The sequence below is a fragment of the Podarcis tiliguerta genome (genome assembly GCF_965153285.1).
Source record: "Podarcis tiliguerta genome assembly, chromosome: 9".
In the NCBI taxonomy this organism is placed as follows: domain Eukaryota; kingdom Metazoa; phylum Chordata; class Lepidosauria; order Squamata; family Lacertidae; genus Podarcis; species Podarcis tiliguerta.
The window spans coordinates 48,572,511-48,587,627 of record NC_139542.1 but is presented as its reverse complement, the minus strand read 5'-3'; the positions used below and the strand labels follow the sequence as shown (position 1 = coordinate 48,587,627).

General features: G+C 39.2%; 1 protein-coding gene across 6 annotated transcripts in view; it reads right to left on the bottom strand.

Annotated features, from left to right (window-relative positions):
- TENM3 (teneurin transmembrane protein 3) overlaps nucleotides 1-15,117 on the bottom strand; it is a 1,235,569-nt gene that overhangs the window by 292,260 nt on the left and 928,192 nt on the right. The window lies entirely within an intron of this gene.

Genomic DNA, 15,117 nt, shown 5'->3' with positions numbered 1-15,117 from the left:
TTTCTCCCACCCACCTTTTGTCTTCAGGAGGCAGAACCTAATGATATCTTTTTCCTCAGTGCTCCTTTCAGTATTAGATATTTGAAATATGCCACTTAATTAAAATACAAAGCTTGAGCAATGGAATGTGCCAGTTCCTATGCAAAATAATATTACACTGAAATACAGAATTCATCACTACGCAATATCAAGCTGTGCTTCTTTCCTGTCCAACAAAAGAAATCTAAAATTCCTTTCTTTCTGCTCACTTATTGCCTTCAGAGCATTTTCTTTCAAACAAATTAATCAGTCATCTCCCTTAAACTGATTTGGAGCATTTATTTAATTTGCAATCATATTGTGATTCAGAATTCTAAAAGGGACAGGTCTTTCATCATCTTGTCTTATCAAAACTATTCTAGAGGGCTGAAATGCTTTCCTGTATGAATCTCAGGTTTTATATATGAAATACATATTGTGAATACCGAAATCACCCGTCTAAGAATTTTGTTACACAAAAATAATTTTGTTAAATTTCAAAACTAGTAAGAAGCAGCATTTTCTCTTCATGTCGGAAGGTGTAGACCTCTAGCCCGAATGTCAACTCCTATGTATTAATACAAAAGTATTTCCAGTGCTTATCAGTGTACTACTCTGATAGAACATGTATGATATTTCTTTTTATCGAAAATGTGCACTGCTCCAGAAGGAATTGCACTGATACCAGGGGATGAAAAGCCTGCCAACACCAATATCTTTAATATAACTTCTATATTATTCCCATATTTTCGCCATCAGTGTCCATGTTTGTCCTGAATTTAATTGTTGAAAGTGGTCATCCTTCTCTGAGAAACAAGGTTTGTATTCCTGCTCCTTCCATCCATTATTATTTCAGCATCCCAGCCCAGCTAGCTCGGTTTCCAATAAGCTTCCTTCCTCATCAAAGCTCACTGCTGCTTCTAAAATGCATCCATTCTAGGCTCTTTTCCCTTGCCATCCATTTTTTCCAGTGCTACCCATATTGTGATCTTGCAGTAGGAAACTGAAGGTATGAAACCATACCTTTAAAAATCCTTTTAAGGGAGATATGTGGAGGCTACAATCAATAGAATCGTTTCAGACCATTACACATTTTCAGTTCTCAGATATCTTCCTTTCCCCTACAAAACAATGTAGGGGATGATGAGCGTAGTGGGTGGCATCTGGGAATTTTCCTTCCCAAACAAATAAGAAGGTGCCTGGAGCCCCCACCCATCCTGTTTCATATGGTTTAAATTAGAAGCTGATTCTAGCAATGTTCCTAGCATTGCTTAACATGTCTATTTTTTTTGGGGGGGGGGGGAGGCAAGTGTGTGACAGACAGAAGGACAAAAAGCAAATCATGTATAAAGGTGAAGGGACCCCTGACTGTTAGGCCCAGTCATGGACAGCTCTGGGGTTGTGTGCTCATCTCGCTCTATAGGCTGAGGGAGCCGGTGTTTGTCCGCAGACAGCTTCTGGGTCATGTGGCCAGCATGACTAAGCCACTTCTGTTGAACCAGAGCAGTGCATGGAAATGCCGTTTTCCTTTTCGCGCCGGAGCAGTACCTATTTATCTACTTCCACTTTGGCGTGTTTTCGAACTGCTAGGTGGGCAGGAGCTGGGACTGAAAAACAGGAACTCACCCCGCCGTGGGGATCTGAACCGTCGACCTTCCGATCGGCAAGCCCTAGGCTCAGTGGTTTAGACCACAGCGCCACCGTGTCCCTAAATCATGTACCTCGGGTATCTCGGGTTACAGGCGCTTCAGGTTACAGACTCCGCTAACCCAGAAATAGTACCTCGGGTTAAGAAGTTTGCTTCAGGATGAGAACAGAAATCATGCTCCGGCAGCAGGGCGGAGTTCTTAACCCGAGGTACCGCTGTATACCTGTATGTAAATTAAGAATTCACAGAATTACTCTGTAGAAAATTTGCCCCTGGAAAAGAAAACCAACCGAGTGCTTTTCCATGTGGAAAGACAAACATCCAATATATCTTTAGAAAGGCAGGCAGTCTGATAGTAAAAAGCTTTCTGCAGTGTACTACGGTACAAACACTCCTCTAGAAAGCTGCAAAAGAGGAGTTGAACTACAAAGCATGAATTTCTGCTAAATTTAGAAGGGTATTTAATGTTGAAACTTAGAGATTGTCAATCAGCAAAGGAGGTCAAGAAAAATAAAATGTGCTTCTGGCGTTTTAGTGTGGAGTTTCTTGAAACTGTTGGCTTTAAAAAAAATACTTTCAATACCACAATGCTGTCTCATTATTGCATGACATTTTCACCTTGTCATACTATGAACTTCTTCAAATTGAAGGCCCTTTTTCTCCGATCAAGAAATCAAAGTAGCTTCTCTACAGAGCAAACCAATGACAAATAACATGCAACTTTTAGAACTGAGGTTATAACTTTATGATCATTTTTTATGCCAAAAAGTACCTGAAAGGTAAGTGAATTTAAGTGCCAATAAACTTTGGTCAAACTTTAGTATGTTTTCATTTTCTTTCTTATCTCTATCATGAGGAGCATGTTCTAATGAGAGTTACCAAAATGCTTTGGCTATCTTCATAAGATAAGTGAAACCCCCCCAACAAAATTGCATAACCAACGATTTCAACAATTTAAAACATTTTTTAAAAATATGACAACATTAAAATACTTCATTACAGATTTTTCCTATCTATTGCTCTCACATGCAAAGAAGTGTAAAGATTACTAAACAGGTTCTACACAATTAATGAAATAACAGCACAACATAAATTGTTTGGTAGTTATTTTCATTGATCTTTGTAGTTTTAACTATATTTTGAAACAATGTATGATGTTTCTTTTTATATTGTAAGCCATCTAGGAAATATTATTGATACGTATTATTGATAGCTCTTGATAGGAACTCAGTTCCGGCACCTCTCTGGTGGGCGACATTGCCAGTATGAGAGAACAAGGGAGGTGTTTGTGGAAAGTTCCGGCACCTCTTTTTATAGAAAAATAGCAGTGACTAAAATAGCCAGGTAAATGATGCGCTATGAAATGCTTAATTCAGAATAATATTTCCGAAGATTAAATGTTTCATCTATAGTCATGATCTGAGGGGACCATTTCATACACATGAATACTGTATCAGAGGATGTTTCTTCAGCATTTTTTAAATTCTTTTTTTAACACACACACAAAGACACACACAGCTATCTTTATATCAACTGTGTGAACTTCTATATCTAGCTGGGAACTATACATGCTTAGGAGCAGGCTTCTGCACATACCGTATATCTGGAACTGCAATCACAGTGACAGAACAAGAAGATGAGACTGCGCATGTGGAATCATTTTAGAGATTAAAATTCCATGCATATTCAATTTACAATGCATAATAAAAAAGTAATGGGCCAAAATGGGTCAATAACTGAAAATGTGTTTTGTTTTGTTTTTTTAAAAAATAGATAATAAAATGATGTTTATTTCTTTATACTTTTATGTCACATGTTTCTTCCATCATGGAACGCAAGGTGGTGTATGTGTGGTTCCCATCAGGCCTCCTACCTAGACACTGACCAGCTATGGACCTGCTCAGGAGTAAGAATATGTAAATATATAGGAATATGTAAGTATTCAACCACTGGACCTTCGCCACCCAAAATACTGAAAGATACTTAAAACTTCCATTATACTAAATTAGGATGAAGTCTGATTGCTCTGCTCCTAATCCCAAGCACAACCAAGCTAGCTTTAAAAGGTAAGGTAACTCCAGTAATTATATTAATGGATAAGTACAAAGTTTCAGATCTGTTTAGAAACCTCAGTCTATTTTTTTTCTACAGCTCTATTTACTGATATAGAGTTTGCCTATAATTAAAGTATATTAGAGGTAAGAAAAGGAGATGAAAATAGAGGATTTAATGGTTGGCTGTCAAAGAGGGGGAAATAACAATATTGTACTATATTGGTTCCACAGAGCTGCAAACATATATTATTATAACATGTATTTAAATTGTTGCTATGTAGATTAGGCTTTGGGGTCATGTTACAGAGTGTTAACTGCAATATCCAGCTAAGTTTTTAGCATGCCTGCAGGCCTTTTAAACTTCTATGGAAAATTACAGCATTCACTTCAGAACAGTAGTTTCACCCACCAAGTTCCCTTAAGGATTATTATGGTTTGGCAACATGATGCCAGTTCCAGCTAATGCATATAATGCCCTCATCATCCTTCATATGCTTTGTATGTCCTCTGTAGATTGTGTAGTTTTAAGAGAAAACATTTGGTTTAGATTCTTTTTTATTTAAAAAAAAACCCAGCTAAATTTGAAAGCCAATAGCTAACAATACTGTATGGACATTATGCCTTAAAAAAACACAGCCATATACAGAAAGAAAAGTAAAATCTACAGTAAATCACAATTACAAATTACAAATTCAAAATTGATGTTAATAACCATGCACCATATGGATAAAATCCACAGTGATTATAGCAATAGTTCACAAACTGGAGTAGGTTTCACACGGGGAACTTGGAGCAGAGTGGATAACTGGCAGGTGGGATCTAAAATCTTTTGTAACGAAGAATCAACAATTGGCATATCCTTTAATATACAATGTTGCTGACTTGTAAGAGCACCAAACCACCACCTCTTTCCAAGCACTTATATAGGATGCTATTATCTCCTTCATATCTTCTGTTCACTAACAGTGGCTGAGATCAGTTTGATATCACTCTTGTCTTCCAAAAACATCTTGTTTATAGAACTTTTCACTCCGTCCTAGGTTTACAAAAGCCTTAATTCCTTAAATATCTCTCAGCACCCCCTTTCATTATTTCAGTTTGTCTAATGACATGGATTAATGCTACATAGATAAACCATCCATTTTCCTTTTACATTTTGACAGGGAAAACTACGAAGAAAAAGAAGGAACAGAAGTCATGAATGAATGAATCTTTATTTGTCTCAGCCGTCAGCCATCAGCCATAGCAATAAAACAACAATACGATATACAGTGGACCCTCGGTGTTATGTATTGAAGTTCTCACCCTGGCCACCAGGAGTATCATGTATATAGTTTTCACTCAGGTCCACGTCAGTTACTTTAGGCGGGAAACCCTGGGTTGTTGTTGCTACAATGTTGATAGCCGGCTGCCTATAAAAGCAGGCCGGCTGAGCTGTTTGCTGTTCAGTTCTGTTCCAGCTTACAAATAAAGAGCTGCTTTGGAGAAATCGCTGTGTTGTCTGCTATGTCTACCCACTATCTAACACTCGGGTTACGTTACCTTCGGGTAACATAATCCTCGGGTTGTGAATGCGGCAACCCTGTTTCGCCGTGCACGCATGCGCAGAAGCGCTCAATTGCGCTGCACACGTGCACAGAAGGGCACCTCCGGTTACAAAGTTTTGAGGATACGGCCGGGCCTGCGGAACGGATCCCGTTCAAAACCGGAGGTACCACTGTCAAAGGATAGAAATAAAAACTCAATTATATAAAATACATTTTAGGGTTTTGAATGATTCCCCCCCCCCCCGGCCACAGCTATGAACATATTACATTGCTAGTGCTTAAACTTCAGGTGTTCTCTAGTTATCTTTTAAACAAAAAACAAAAAGAGAGATTAAAATCAAAATAAACACATAAACAACAAAATATTGGTTGGTCGGAGCAATAATTTAAAACAAAAAACAACTGTATAAGATCACTTTTCCAAAACTGAGAGGGAAGGTGATCTCAACACCGGATAATCCTCCTTTTAATCAAACTCCCTATTAAAAAGTGAATGTAATGTAAACACATCACAAGGCAACTTGCATATTTCAGGCTGTTCTGCTCATGGAATTTTTTTGCTACTGCAGGAATCTGTTCTAAATGTAGTGATAAATGTCATGTCTCTGCTCACTTGTGTAATAATGTATTAAGCCACTGATCACTTCCAACCCTCATTTTGAAATTGAAAAGCTTTTTCAAAAGCAACAGAAGCAGATACTGTAAATTTATACAGATAAATTACTGACAGATGAATATTGACAACTTCAAAATGTATTTGAGCAAATAATGAGCAAAATATATTGGAACTGAACTTTGTGGTGTGTATTTATGCTGCTCTGTTGCCAGTCTCTTCCTGCTTTATATAGGAAGAGATCTAAAAAACTTTAAAGTGGTAAAGTAAGTAATCAGAAGTCAAAATAGTCTTAGGAACAGAAGTATACAAGACAGTGCATTGTCTATTTTTAAAAGAAGACATAATATTGCATACTATTAGTCTTTTAAGCTTATTCTTTTGTGAATTTATTATTAAGCAATAACCTCCTGGATATTTTATATATATATATACAGTGGTGCCCCGCAAGACGAATGCCTCGCAAGACGGAAAACCTGCTATACGAAAGGGTTTTCCGTTTTTCAATGCGCTTCGCAGGACGAATTTCCCTATGGGCTTGCTTCGCAAGACGAAAATGTCTTGCGAGTTTTGAGATTCTTTCCCCCTCCCCACCCCCTTTTTCTAAGCCGCTAAGCCGCTAATAGCCTTTTAGCAGCTAATCCGCTAATCCCTTAAACCTTTAATAGCCGCTAATAGCCGCTAAACCGCTAATAGCGCTAATCCGCTAATAGGGTTGCTTCGCAAGACGAAAAAACCGCTAGACGAAGAGACTCGCGGAACGAATTAATTTCGTCTTGCGAGGCACCACTGTGTGTGTGTGTGTGTATATATAATATTAACATTCTCTCAACAACAGACTATATTTTCACATATAAAAAAGGGCAAATAATAAACCAATACAACTATGCTAACATGAACAGCTTAAATAAAAACTGGAGTTTTACATGGTGGCACGGGAATTAAGAACTGGCCAGTTCCACAAAAAAAGGACACAATTCACATAACTAATCATCCATAAAACCTATTACAAATAAACACAAGAAAAATTCAAAACACATAGAAGAGTGATGGAATTTCCACTTCAGTGACTGATAAAGTGAGATATGTCAGAAATCAACTGAGCTGGAAAAATGATGCTCTGAAGAGGTGCTTAAGATGATCTGTAGCTATGGTCTACCATTAGTCAAACTGATGACTCTTAATACATGGATATTTCGGGTCATCATATCTAGAATCTTAAATATCAGAAGACTGTCTTCATGTACAAAATAGCCAAGTATGATTCTGAAGCCGGTATTCTGAATAAAGAAGCCCTGTCACGAGACCAAAGCAAAAACTCTCTCCGAGCCATCAACAACCCCTATATTTTAAGATTAATCAAATACAAAATAGCACATGATCTGTTTTCTCTTATTTTCCAGTGCTGCAAAATGCACAGGTGGCTAGGGTGTAAAGCTGTTCACCAAATGGGCTTGATCTTTAACAAGTACTGTGCTAAATTTCACAGAAGGCTTGCTGGCACTCGGAATAGGTATCCCTTCTTCTCCTACCTCTCACCCCACTTATCCTTTTGAGTCAGAGGAACAGAGAAAGTCAGCAGAGGGAACTCCACAGGAACTGATGGAACAAGATTCTTTGGGCCTTGGGCTACGAGTTTCATAATCCCCACTGAGAACTTTATTTACTGAAGGTATTTACATACACCTTCAGAATTTCTAAACAGTGTACATAAAAAAATCATGCAGAAAACATACAGAGAAGAATAATTAATCATAAAAACAGAAATCTACCTTAAATTGCTTGCTTCAATAAGAAGCATTTGCCATGCACCTGACATTCAGCAAGGAGGGTGACTGTCTAAGTTAGTTTATATCTTTTCATTGGTTTATAACATTTCTTTCTTGAGGAAAATTATTCTAATGACATCAAATATCTATCCTTCATGAAAAAGCAAAATTTATTGGGGTCTTTGGAGAACCCACAGCTTGTCTCCTTTCCTAGACCTAATTAAGTGGGCCTTCAACCAGGGGGAGGAATATGCTGCCTTGAGTTCTGTCAGGGAAAAAGGCAGGGTATAAATAACGTCATCATCATCAGGTGCACTTGGCTCGTCTCAACTTTGTTTACTTTGAACAAAATTCAGTTTGCCTTGTAAGGAGCAGATAACTTAAACCACAATCCCACTACCACACTAAGCAAAGCCTTGGTTTGGTTGCTACAACACACTGAGCTAAAAGAATGTAAATAAAATTGTAGAAATTTATATGTATATTAAGAATTTATAGAAATCACATTTTTCTAAAAGAAAAGGTTGCATGCAAGTTCATTTCAAAACATCAGCTGTCCTAGAAAATGTAGCTGTTGTTGGCATCTGTCTGTCTTGCAAGACAATGAAGTATGCCTCTGAGGGAGAGCGCATGCCTGGGCAGTGTGTATGGAGGTCCTGGGCTGCCCAGATGACAGGACCCACCCACCCCGGCCAGCGTCGCTGATGTGGTCCAAAGGAAAGCAGAGAGCAATACGTTTGGCAGCAGCTAGGCTGCAGGAGTTGCCGGAAGGAGGCAGACAAGATACCATCCAACTGTCTTAGGGACTCCACTCTGGATTTGTGTAGGGTCACTCCTTAGCCGTGACTTCTACTGAATATATCCTGCAAGGCAACTGAGGTTTATGATCAGAGTCTTCCTTCTCCTAGATGGGCTGCCTTCCCAGGTTCATGAGCCCCTTCTGCCCCTCACTTCCCTCTACAGAATGGGCAGAAACTACCTTCTTGACCATTGGATTCATTATTGGTCTCGTCTGCTCAATCCACCAGAGTTTGTCTGTCATTTGGGGGAAGTCTCTAACTCATTGAGGGTTTGAGACCCATTGGTTACCCTCACTTGGATTAGTCAGCCAGTCAAATACGTTCAAGGTGAGGCTGCTGTCGCATGCTGACAGCTTCTAGGAGCCACAGGTGAGAACTGAGTGCAGGGTGGGGACCAAAGGTGGACAGACTACCCCAGAAAGAGCACAACATGTCTCCCACCACAGGTACTACCCTTTCCTTAACACCCCATACACACGATAAAATGTAGTAAATATTAATTAATCCAGCATATACATAAGACTGAGTACTTATCTGTTCAGTTCAGCACCTACAAATTCAAATACTAGATTTTCTTATATCTTTTCTTTAAATAAACATTATATTTAATGAATATAGTCATTACAAGTGCCATAAAAAATCTAAATTATCATAGATTTTCTTGTATTGCTTCAAAGCGATTTCACTTCAAAATGGTACTTCAGAAAATTATGAAGCTGTTGAGAAAGCTTCAGTATGCAAACCAGTAACCATCAACAAACCATGCAAAACCACAGGGATGGATGGTAAGCATCATAATCATTCACAAATATTCACCAACTTTTAGTGGTCTCCACCATTTGAAGGGTTATAATTTTGAGAATTATTCTGTAAAATGCTTTCTTAAAGAAACCAATTGTGAACTAATTTGTTTGGAAACACCACCAGCAGCCTAGCAAATAACAGAACAGGGATTTCTGTAAGAGACGGACTGAGAAGAGCAACATGCGGGAAGACATTAAGAACTGATCATTTGATTTGACATTGGGGGATTATTTGATAATAGTTTGGGGTGGATTGGAAGGGATTTAGTCAAGAGGATTTGATTGCTAGGTTATTGTGGTATATTTTTGTGGAGAGTGAAAATGAAATCTGACTTCGATTTTAACAAGAGAGATTTGTCTAAGGACAGTATCTTTTTGCTTAAAGAAAAGGGAGAACTGACAGCGAGAGGCAGGATTGCTTGAGAAGCAGCAGTGAAATGACTCATTTGAGTGAAAGAGAATCGCATTCATGAGGGTTGAAAGGAATATGTGGGACGAAATGCAGGTAGGAATGGTGGTGAAGGAGAAAGATGTTGAAATGCTATAGCCAAACAAAGGAAATGAAACAATACAAATGAAAGGGGAACAATTACTGTGCACTATAGAATATTAAAAATGGAGGAATGTGAACAATAAAACAGAAAGCTTACAACTATACCAGCAAATATAACAATGAAACAAAAACACAAAGCTAAGGTAGATCAAACGACCTATCTTTATTTAAGCTCACAAAAGCACTTATTCCTTGGTGAATTTATTTATAGATTTATTTAATTTTAAAAAACGTATACCCACACCTACTAACAAAAGCACTGAAGGCAGCTAACAAGCCACAATACAATAACATTATTCTAAAAATAAAACAATCCCCCAATTAAATACCATAATGCTCATTTTTTAAAAAACACAGTAACAATTCCCGGACAGCCAAGCACTAAACAAATCAGCCAAAGGTGCTTTTGAACAGTCATGTCTTTACCATACAGTGCCTTACTTGGCGAGGCATTCCACAGGACCTCTGCCACCACAGAGAATGCATTAGACTTTGTTGCCATCAGCTGGGTCTCACAAAGTTAAGGTATCCAGAGAAAGGCTTCAGATGATGATCAAGGCATCCATGAAGGAACATGAAGAAGGAGGTGGTACATGGGTCCTAAACTAATTAGAACTTTGAAGGCTAACACTGGCACCTTGAAATAAGCCTAGCAATCACTAGGTAGTCAGTTCAGGTTGTATAAGATTGATGTAACTGAATCATAAGAACACAGGAAGAGCCTGCTGGATCAGGCCATTGGCCCTTTTAGCCCAGCATCCTGTTATCACAGTGGATGACCAGATGCCTGTAGAAAACACTCAAGCAGTGAGCACCACAGCACTTTTTCCTACTGTGGTTTCGAGAAACTGGTACCGAGACACATTGTTGCCTCTCATGGCTATTCATAGCCCTCTACTCCATAAATTTGTCAAATCCTCTTTTGAAGCCATCATTCTTTTTGTGGGATTGAGTTCCATAATTTAACTATGCCGTGCATGACAAAATACTTTCTTTTTTTCTGCCTCAGATCTTCCAACAATCAGCTTCACTGGATGCCCACAAGTATGAACGCATGTTGTTGAGGGGGTTTTGGGGGGTGGGGAGACTTTTCTCTATCCACTTTCGCAATGCCATGCAAAATTTTATAAACTTATATAATGCCATCTTTCATTTGCCTTTTTTCTAAACTAAAATGTCACAAATGCTGCAACCTGGTTTAGAGGATATCAGTGATTACTAATCCTGCTGCTTCTGTCAGAGGCAGTAATGCTTTTGAATGCCAGCTTCTGGAAAACATGGCAGAAGAGAGTTCTCTGGCGCTCAGGTCCTGTATGTAGCTTTCCCCTGGGCATCTGGTTGGCCACTGTGAAAACAGGATGCTGGACTAGATGTGACTCCTGCCTTGCAGGCAGTTGGACTAATGACCCTTGGGGTCCCTTCCAACTTTACAATTCTATGATTCGATGCATCTAGAGGGACGTGGGTGGCGCTGTGGGTTAAACCACAGAGCCTAGGACTTGCCGATCAGAAGGTCGGTGGTTCGAATCCTCGCAACGGGGTGAGCTCCTGTTGCTCGGTCCCAGCTCCTGCCAACCTAGCAGTTCGAAAGCACGTCAAAGTGCAAGTAGATAAATAGGTACCGCTCCAGCGGGAAGTTAACAGCGTTTCTGTGTGCTGCTCTGGTTCACCAGGAGTGGCTTAGTCATGCTGGCCACATGACCCGGAAGCTGTATGCCGGCTCCCTCGGCCAGTAAAGTGAGATGAGTGCCGCAACCCCAGAGTCGGTCATGACTGGACCTAACGGTCAGGGGTCCCTTTACCTTTACCTATGCATCTAGAACATTTACTATGATCTGTAATCTACTGGACATGTAAGAAATGCTAAATATTTTGGCTACAATTCTGTCCATGTGGCTTATTCTAACTTTAATAGTTAACCAGGATATCAAATCACATATTTGTATGTAAATGTGGTTTACTCAACAATGCAAGCAGTACACTTTCTCTCTCTCCTCCTCCTCCTCAATGCAGGAGGAATAGGTTTGCTGAAACCTTCTTTCCCTTTTGCATAAACCATAGTTACATACAAACCTGAACCTCCCTTTTTACCAATAAACACACATTTTGGTTAATCTACTCTAAGCCAATGTAATCCTGCTGCTCAAAAATATTCTACATGCCTAGATGCTCTGCAACATTAGTAGTCTGAACAGGAGGTTATGATATCTATACTGTATAACAAAACTCCCTCAGGTAAGTAACTCGTGATGGGGGTGCTTAATCCTTTTCCTACAACTTATTCTGCCGTGCATATGCCAAACACACATATACATACACACCCCAGGTTGTCTAATTATGTTTACCCAGCCAGCTCCTAAACAAAAAAAATTGAACCTTTTAGGCCCTTATCAAATAAGAAATCTCATAATGAAAACTTCAAAAAGCAATGCAATATTCTGAATAAATAAACAATGCAAACAATAATAACTGGTACTTTTGGTGGTGGTGGGAGAGTAGCAGCTCAGGCATGGGTACAAAAATACCCTGTGGAGTTGGGCTACAAAAAATACTGATAACAAATTTTGTTGGGGAGCACGGAAGTGCAGAATGTTACCTCCAGAAGGCTGATGTCCACAAAATAAACCCTCTGAGATAAAAACAAAACGAAACAAAAAACCTCAACTCAGATGGTGATACAATTGTGAACTTTGGATCAAGCCCTTTAAAATGTTTCTCAAGTATACAGAGTTTCTCTCTTGCATGCTCATTTATTTATCCTGCTCTTTTGTTTAACTGGATAAGATTAGTAGAAAGTGACACAAAGAGTTCCCTCCTGCTGCTTTTTTCTTTCCTTCATAATCCCCTCTCTGCAGGCACATTACTTTCCTCCAGCAGATGTGGCTTGCTCCCAGCCCTGGTAGAATTTCTGCCTCAAGAAACTGCAGCTTGGCTTCTACTAGTCTATGGATGAATATGGTCAACTGAGGAGGACTTGGGGTTTTCAGTCTCTCTCTCTCACACACACACTTTAAACACAAAGGCATTAGAATACGTGGTGTTTGGATATGTAAGAATGATTATATGGATTTTCATTTTACTATTGTTGTGTGAACACTCCAGAAGCTTGTGTATACGCTTCAAAATGATGTTGGCATGCATCTCGCAATGCAAGTCTTAAGATGACATATGGACAAAAGTAACAATGGAACCCATTGATGGGAAGCTCAGTTCTTTCACAGAATCTAAGCTCAGCGCCACCAAAACCAACGGATAGTAGTACTATATAAAGCTGGTGTGAAAATACATTCACATTTTATACTCTCAAAGCTATTTGGCTACTGCATATTTTTGGAGGAGGTTTGAAGTCACTTCATGCAGTTTTAAATAACATTCATTCCATTATATTATTTCTAATTAATTTCATTTACATTTTTCATCTGACTGCTAAATCTGTAAACTCCGAACGAGTGATATTTGAGACAATTTGTTCGTAATTTCACTGTGTGGAAATTTCCTGATAAAATGAATGGAAAAGCTGTCTCAAAAGACATGCAAAGTTAATTATAACTGAGGAATTAAATCAGTGTATTTCCAATATATGATTTAAAATGTTTCTATTTTATGTAATTCCAAAATTCAAGTATTAATATGAATTAAATGGTACAGTCATTGTCAGATGTGATCTGATTTGCTCTAGTGAATCTCCATTGGATATATTTTTATACATTAAGGGAATCAAAGCATCTGGAAACTAAAGTCCTGTGATTATCTAAAGTACAGTAACAACACAAGCAGAAAAAATTATTCCACAGTGACCATTACCAAATGCACTAATGCAGTGGTTCAAAATGACCAGAAAGGATGAACATAGCACCCAACATCAATTCAAATCTTCCTTCTGAAAGTATAAAAGGCTATACACATCTTTTGAATTCTACTGAGGTAAATTAAAGTACAGTGGTCCTTCTGGATGTGAACGGGATCCATTAAGGAGCCCCGTTCGCATCCTGAAGCGAATGTAACACGCGACTGCGCGTCTTGCTGCTTCTGTGCATGCGCGTGACGTCATTTTGAACATCTGAGCATGCGTGAGCGGCGAAACACAGAAGTAATGCGCTCTGTTACTTCCAGGTTGCTGCGGAGCGCAACCCGAAAATATTCATCCCGAAGCTACTTCAACCCGAGGTATGACTGTAATAAAATGGAGATGCTATGTATTTTTTAACCCAAACATTCAGTACAATACCTGGTTCACACAGAACCATGCAAGCATGCTAGCTCCTAGAAAGGAGCCGCAGCTAAGCTATTTGTCATACAAACCTGGGTTGGAACCAAAACAGGCATAGGCAAACTAGACCCTCCAGATGTTTTGGGACTACAACTCCCACCATCCCCAGCTAACAGGACCAGTGGTCAGGGATGGTGGGAGTTGTAGTCCCAAAACATCTGGAGGGCCGAGTTTGCCTATGCCTGAACCAAAACTTTCCTTCCTCAACTACAACCAAGAACAAAACCTAAAATGAGGATTTACACCCATACCCACACCCCTTTTTACAGTGGTACCTCTGGTTACGAACTTAATTCATCCCAGAGGTCCGTTCTTAACCTGAAACTGTTCTTAACCTGAGGTACCACTTTAGCTAATGGGGCCTCCTGCTGCTGCAGCGGCGTGATTTCTGTTCTCATCCTGAAGTAAAGTTCTTAACCCGAGGTACTACTTCCGGGTTAGCGGAGTCTGTAACCCGAAGTGTCTGTAACCCGAGGTGTTTGTAATAATAATAATAATAATAATCAGGTTTGATACTGATAGTGAAAAAGCAGACCATCTTCTGCTTTTAATAGATTGCTTGTTTATTTTTCAATAAAAAAACACAGGACCGTTTACATTGATTAAAATACAAACAAAACAGTTCTATGCAGTCATGAAACAAAAAAGGCAGCAAGGTTTTCAAGATAGATAAAAACTATATATGTCCAAAAGGCCCAGGGGCAGGGCAGAAAGACTTCCTGGCACCAAAAGACAAGAAGACAGGTATGTCTGTCTGTGGAGAGTATTTTATAATGGGATGCCACCAATGAGAGGACCTTCACTCTCTATGGTCGTAATCTGCCTAGCCTCAGACAGTGAAAACACCATCTTCTGAAGATCTTAATGAATGGATAGTCACATCCTTTAGAGAGTATTCTGACGGTTGCATTTATACTACTATAAGTAAACTGTAGCAATCTAGTATCCAAAGGCAGGTAAAGCAAATGTAATCTACTGACATCACAATATAGTGCCCATGCTTTATATTTAGGACTGGAAGCTAAGCTGCTGTGTCTTCACA